General features: G+C 33.6%; 1 long non-coding RNA gene across 1 annotated transcript; it reads right to left on the bottom strand.

Moving 5' to 3' along the window:
* Positions 1-1,087: 1,087 nt before the first annotated feature.
* On the bottom strand, positions 1,088-5,507 carry LOC148955804 (uncharacterized). Its single transcript, XR_016143744.1, has 2 exons — positions 5,333-5,507; positions 1,088-1,583 (listed from the first exon to the last, which is right to left on the bottom strand). It is a non-coding gene; the product is annotated as an uncharacterized LOC148955804 (long non-coding RNA).
* Between the last annotated feature and the right edge of the window lie 671 nt (positions 5,508-6,178).

Below are 6,178 nucleotides of genomic sequence, written 5' to 3'. Positions count from 1 at the left end.
AGTCTATGAGTTAGCTACTGGAAGAAGAATTATATTGGGCAGTGTATCCTACAGCCGAACTAGACAGTAGATTAGCCTCTTCAAATAGGACCAGTGGGTAAAGAGGCAGTATATATTTTTCTAACATTTAACATTTTAACATTTATATATTCTAGAAATGAATATTCTAACATTATTAACATTCATTAACAAGTAACATTAACATTCAATTAACATATTCTAACATTTTAGAAATGTTAAAGTTCCCTTTGTATTTCTGTATGAAGGGGTTGAGTTTAATTTAGTTTCTTTTCTTATTTTACAAGACAGCCGAAATGATATTTATAAGCATATAAATTGTAAATAGGTGGATAAAAAGGCCGTATATATTTTTCTAATTCCAGCTTTCCACCTACGCAAGTGGACTGAAGACCTTTATGCAGAAAGATAGGATAACAAAACGCGTGGGTGAAGTCTATAAGTCATCTTTTCTTTAATAAGTCATATGTCAAATCTAAATAAAAATAGGCCTATGTAAATGCAAAAAATTTGAATTAAAATAAAGTTGGTGGACTGTGATGAAAAAGTTAAGTCATGGCTAATTGGAAAAAAAGCCAAGACAGACAAGTCTGAGTGAGAGGCAAAGCTGGCATAAGCCATTTTCAAAATAGTACAAAAATGATGTCATTTCACTTGTTGATAAATAGTCTAGCATACATGCATCCTAGGGCGGTACTAAGGTATAAAGTCATGGAATAAGGGTAATTCAATAGTCTATAAGCCATTTGAAGGCTCATAGTTTTGCATCTAGAGATCGAATCTAATGATTAAGCCTGAATTAGACACTTACTAATTCAGGAAATAAGTTTTAAGATGAAATGGAAGTGATAGGGGTGAATATTAAAAGTATTTTTAAACCATTACATTAAACATAAAGTAAACTCAATGTTAGACAGAGAGTATATTTCGCTTCTTCAACTGCAGTTTAGAAGTCAGGAGCCTAATAATTAAACAACTTACTCTTCGTAATCTTGTCTTGCTTTTTCTTTTTGGCTTCAAGTTTTTGGTCTTTAGTAGAAAAAGGCCTATTTTTTTCTTCTTTCTTGCTGCTGTATTGACAAGTTCCTCTTCTGGAATTTTGATTAGAGAACGGAGTCCTTCGTCCCAAGTTTTCTTCACCGTTACTGGGGATGGAAATGCTGGTTTATCAGCAGGGAACTGTTCCTCTTTCTCATTTTTGGTTGTACCTTTCAATGGTGAATCACCAAAATGCAATGTTCAAACATGGCTACTAGGTTTTTTCACCAGCACTGGAACAATCCGCCGAAACTTTTTCTTTGCCAAGACTTCTTTTGGCTGATGACTCTCCACAGTATTTTGCGGTATTAAAAGAGGAACTGAAGCTGACTTTTGATCAGCTATTTTTAGCTCTATAATCGATGACTGACTGTCTCTTTCATCTTCTCCTTCACTGCTCTTCTCTTTTTCATTCCTCAGTTGTGACTTCGATGAATCTTCTCTTTGATATAAAGCTGCTGGATCAAGTTCTATTTGTTTATTGGCTTCTATCATAGCCATATCAATGCTAGCCCAAAAATCTGAAACTAAGATAAACAAAGCATAATCATCAATGATATTGCATTGTCACTTAACAAAAATCCAATGAAATTGACATGGCACTACGATTTTTAAAGGTCAGAGCATAACTAGAGTAGCTCCTTATTCTTATGATTTCTAGCCAGTTAAACCACTCTTTAGATTTGCCTCAAAAACTTAAAATATTAGCACTTCGTAAACGTATTAATTGATCAATTTTTTTTATTATATTTGATATTTGGCAATATATTTATTATTTGTCATTATACTAGCTTAAAGTACAAGGTAAGAAAAGAGATAGGAGAAAATATCATATATACAATAAATCATCGGCTTGTAATACCCTCCCTCTACTCACTTTACTCGCTACGGTCAACAGCTTAGGCAACCCTTACATGGTTGTCTTCACGACATCACACTTCAAGTTTCTTCTTCATATTTTTCAGATTTTCAGAATCTATTTGCCCCCTCCCCCCCAATCAGAATTTTCTGGGTTTTAAATTTTTTTGCCCCTTAGCATATCGTTGATAGAGGCTCCACTATTAAAATTTCAACTGGATCAGAGACAAAAAGTGCCAAACCTTGGACCTTTACCTTCTCCATCGAATAAACTCTAAGTCATTAAGACCCATGGAGAATACTCCCGAAAATTCAAGTCGATCACCCCGGCCACTCCTGAGATTAGGACCGTATCCATGATTTTTGTTCAAGGGGAGGGGGGTTACACAAAAAAAATATTAAAAAGCGTATCAAAATTTGTTTATATGCATTTTTGGTACGTTTTAATGAGTCGGACAAGCATTTCAGGAGGGGGGGGGGAGTTAAACCCCCTGGACATGGCATTGGTTGAGATAACACATTTTTTGCACGTACGTTGTCTTGATTGTGATGGTTAAAGAGAAATCATACGTCTATGTTACTCATCAAGTTTTTAGAATAAATATTCCAAATGCCTTATGATTAGCTTTCTAATTATTACGCAAATCTTACGCCTTTGAAGGGGCTAGACCCTAAGGCTTCACTTAAGTTGTGTAGCTGATATTATACTGATGGGCTTTCATTCAAAGCTAATTCGGGTAGAAATCTGAACATGATAGCTGTAAAATCCTCTCCAATGAAGTTGGACAAACAAAGTTGGCTAAATTTTACTTTACGCAACAATACACACATAAAAGATACCATCTTCAATAGAGCAATATTTTGGGTCAAATCAAGTCTAAAATGTTGTACCACAGCTGCTGATAACATCAACAATTTATACTAGTTTATATCTTTTATCGATATTTCAAATTTTGTAATATCTTCAGACATTGCAAAATAATATATTTATATTTCCTGCTCCCTTTTTTCCAGTAATTTTAGTGTCTGATAATCAATTTAGTAAATATATGACCTAAAGGGATTACTGCATCAGTCTTATAATCAATTGTACCACAAAATGGACTGCATCATAAAGAGAAAGAATTAAAGAGGAACATGTGAACAGGACATAAATTCAAACAGAAAAGAACAAATTAACTTAAGTGCTCTGAGTTGCCGCTAGTCTACCCTTAACGGCTAGAAAATGTAGTGCAAATACACAGATTTATTTTCCAACAGACTCGACCTTAAAAATCACTTGGAACTTAAATTTGGTCGAATTTCTGTAGAGTATATAAAATTATTGATTCGTGTTATTAGTAAAGTCTCTAATTGATTGAGATTATTCTGGAGACTTTAGTGGGACAAACGTTTCTCATTGTTATAAACTTAACACACATCTTAAACTCGGATGTAGCCGAGGTCAATTAACCCACTCAAAACACGGTATTATATCATGTTGAGGTTTTCCACGGAGGGGGGGGGGGGGTATTCAAGGGCTATTTTCTAATGGAAGGGATAATTTTTTTGCGGAGAAGCTTTCACATGGGGAAATTTTTATAAATACTTTTAAATTAGAAATTATGATCGCTATTAATACGCCAAGGGAATTTCCCGGAGGCGTTGGGAATATTTTCGCGGGGGAGAATTTTCTGGAAGTATTTCCCGTGGTGGGGGATTTTCCGACAAAGGGTAATTTCCCGATGAGGAATTTTTAAGGGGGATTTTCCTTGAATTTGTTTTTTTTTGAGATCACAGCAACGCGTGACAAATTAAGCTAATTATTTATTTAACTATTTTAGAGAGTTTTTTCCTCCATACTAGCTTCTCAATCTTGACCTGTTTAGCTTGACATTGTATTTTAAGTAGAGTCTCAATTCTATGCGAAGAGTATAGAACAAAGAGCAAGGAGACACCAGCCAAAAAATTGATAATAATAATTCAACTGAAGTGAATTAAGTAATATTCTGAGAGGAATCGAACTTCCTTTGTCGATTTAATTGTGCACAAGTAAAAAAAAACGCAAGCAATACATTAATTATAATGAAATATAAGGACCTGTAGGACTAATCATTAATGTCTAAGAATTTTTGAAGGAGGCACGGTCCCAGGTAGTTTAATACCCACTAAAAAAACAATAAAAAATGAAATTTTAGGTGACCTTTTGGTAACAAAACTTTTAAAGTTTTGCTATATTGAAGCCAGTGATTATGTAGTAAAATCAGTAAAATGATTTCAGATATGAGCAACATAACCAAAATCCATTCTAAATGTGCAAAGGGGTTCAAACTACTCTTTAATGCTTCAATATATTCTCTAGTAAGCATTCCGAAAAACATTCAAGAAATCATCTAATTCAACCATGAAAAGAAATATAATTCCAAATTTGGTCATTTTTTAAACCATCCTTTGGGGAACAGAAAAAAGATGAATAATACGAAAAATACAAAAAATTAGGGAGAAATGGCCACTTATTTCCAGAAAATTATATCCGATTCGTATTACCAACTTGTTGTATCAAGAAATCGTCTAATTCCTAAACCCAACCCCTCCTACTTCACCCTATCCAGTTTAAGAGTTCTGCTTTAACCACTTCCAAAAGAATACCAAAAAATATCAAGCTGCATATTCGTCAAATATCACACCCGGCCTATGAAAAAAGGCTGGGCTTCTGTTCTAAATGACAACTAAAAATTTGTTTATCTGACTTGAAAATTGCGCTTAAAATAAAGAAAAACTTTTCGTTTATGCACAGGTAAAAAGGTATTATCAGTCTCTTTTTTTTCATAATGAATAAATCTTATCTTATATTTAGTTTCAAGTCATAGGGAGGCAAGTCATCAAATTCAGTTGAATTAAGAAACTCTGTTGGGAGTTCAATTCCTCCTTCCCACTTATACTTTGCAGAGTCTAAAATATGACTTTCCTTATTCAACTTAATTTCCTGAAACACCTATTTTAAGTAATAACATAATTATTATGGGGTCATTTGGAGTGTCACAAACCCTTGCAGCCAAAATTTAGTTTCAAATTTGCTCTCTCCCAAATGAATCCGAGGACGTAGCAATACCATGCTGATAAGTTCGAACTAAATGGAGTTAAGAGTCATGAATGAGTTCTTCTAGTGATTTAACCAATAGTAAAAAGCTGCAGCAGAAATACCTGCTACTAAAGCAGCAAAAAGAAAAAATAAATTGGGTTTTTCCTCGGTCTCATTGTTTTCATTTGACAAGTTAGTTGGTTTGTTCAGTAATTCGGAATTATTCATTATATTGTCACTACTATTTAAATTACTTTCCTCGGTTATTAACTTTGTGTTTTCTTTATTTTTGGCTCTGCTTAATGTAATTTCACTGTCATCTTTTACCTTTTTCTCTTCGGTCTCAACTTTACTTACTTGTTCAATTTCGTCCTTATTTTTTTCTTCCCATGTCTCATTTTTCACCGGTTCTAGGTTTTCTTCTTCTTGTTCTTCAGTTTCGTACTTATTCATTAAGCTGTCATTAATGTTTAAATTATCTTCCTCGGTCTTTATTAACTCTCCCTTTTCTTTATTTTTGACTTCGCTTAATGTAATTTTACTATCATTACTGGCCTGTTTATCTTCGGTCTCAACTTTACTTTCTTGTTTTATTTCGTACTTGCTTTTTTCTTCCTCTGTCTCAGCTTTAACTAGTTCTGGGTTTTCTTCCCCTTGTTCTTCAGTTTTGAACTTGTTCATTATTTTGTCACTAATGTTTAAATTACCTTCCTCGGTCTCTATTAACTCTTCATTTTCTTTATTTTTGGCTTCGCTTGATGTAATTTCACCGTTATATTTTACCTTTTTCTCTTTGGTCTCAACTTTACTTACTTGTTCACTTTCGTCCTTGTTTTTTTCTTCCTGTGATTCATTTTTCACCGGTTCTGGGTTTTCTTCTTCTTGTTCTTCAGTTTCGGACTTATTCACTATGCTTTTAATGTTTAAATTACCTTCCTCGATCTTTACTAACTCTGCATTTTCTTTATTTTTGGCTTCGCTTAATGTAATTTCACTATCATCATTGGCCTGTTTCTCTTCGGTCTCAACTTTACTTTCTTGTTTAATTTCGTCCTTGCTTTTTTCTTCCTCTGTCTCAGTTTTAACTAGTTCTGGGTTTCCTTCCCCTTCTTCTTCAGTTTTGAACTTGTTCATTATTTGGCCACTAATGATTAAATTAACTTCCTCGGTCTTTATTAACTCTTCATTTTCTTTATTTTTGAC

The sequence above is a fragment of the Artemia sp. Qi Xiang Cuo genome, chromosome 2 (genome assembly GCF_049724085.1).
Source record: "Artemia sp. Qi Xiang Cuo chromosome 2, ASM4972408v1, whole genome shotgun sequence".
Classification (NCBI taxonomy): Eukaryota; Metazoa; Arthropoda; class Branchiopoda; order Anostraca; family Artemiidae; genus Artemia; species Artemia sp. Qi Xiang Cuo.
This window is presented reverse-complemented; position numbering and strand designations above follow the sequence as displayed.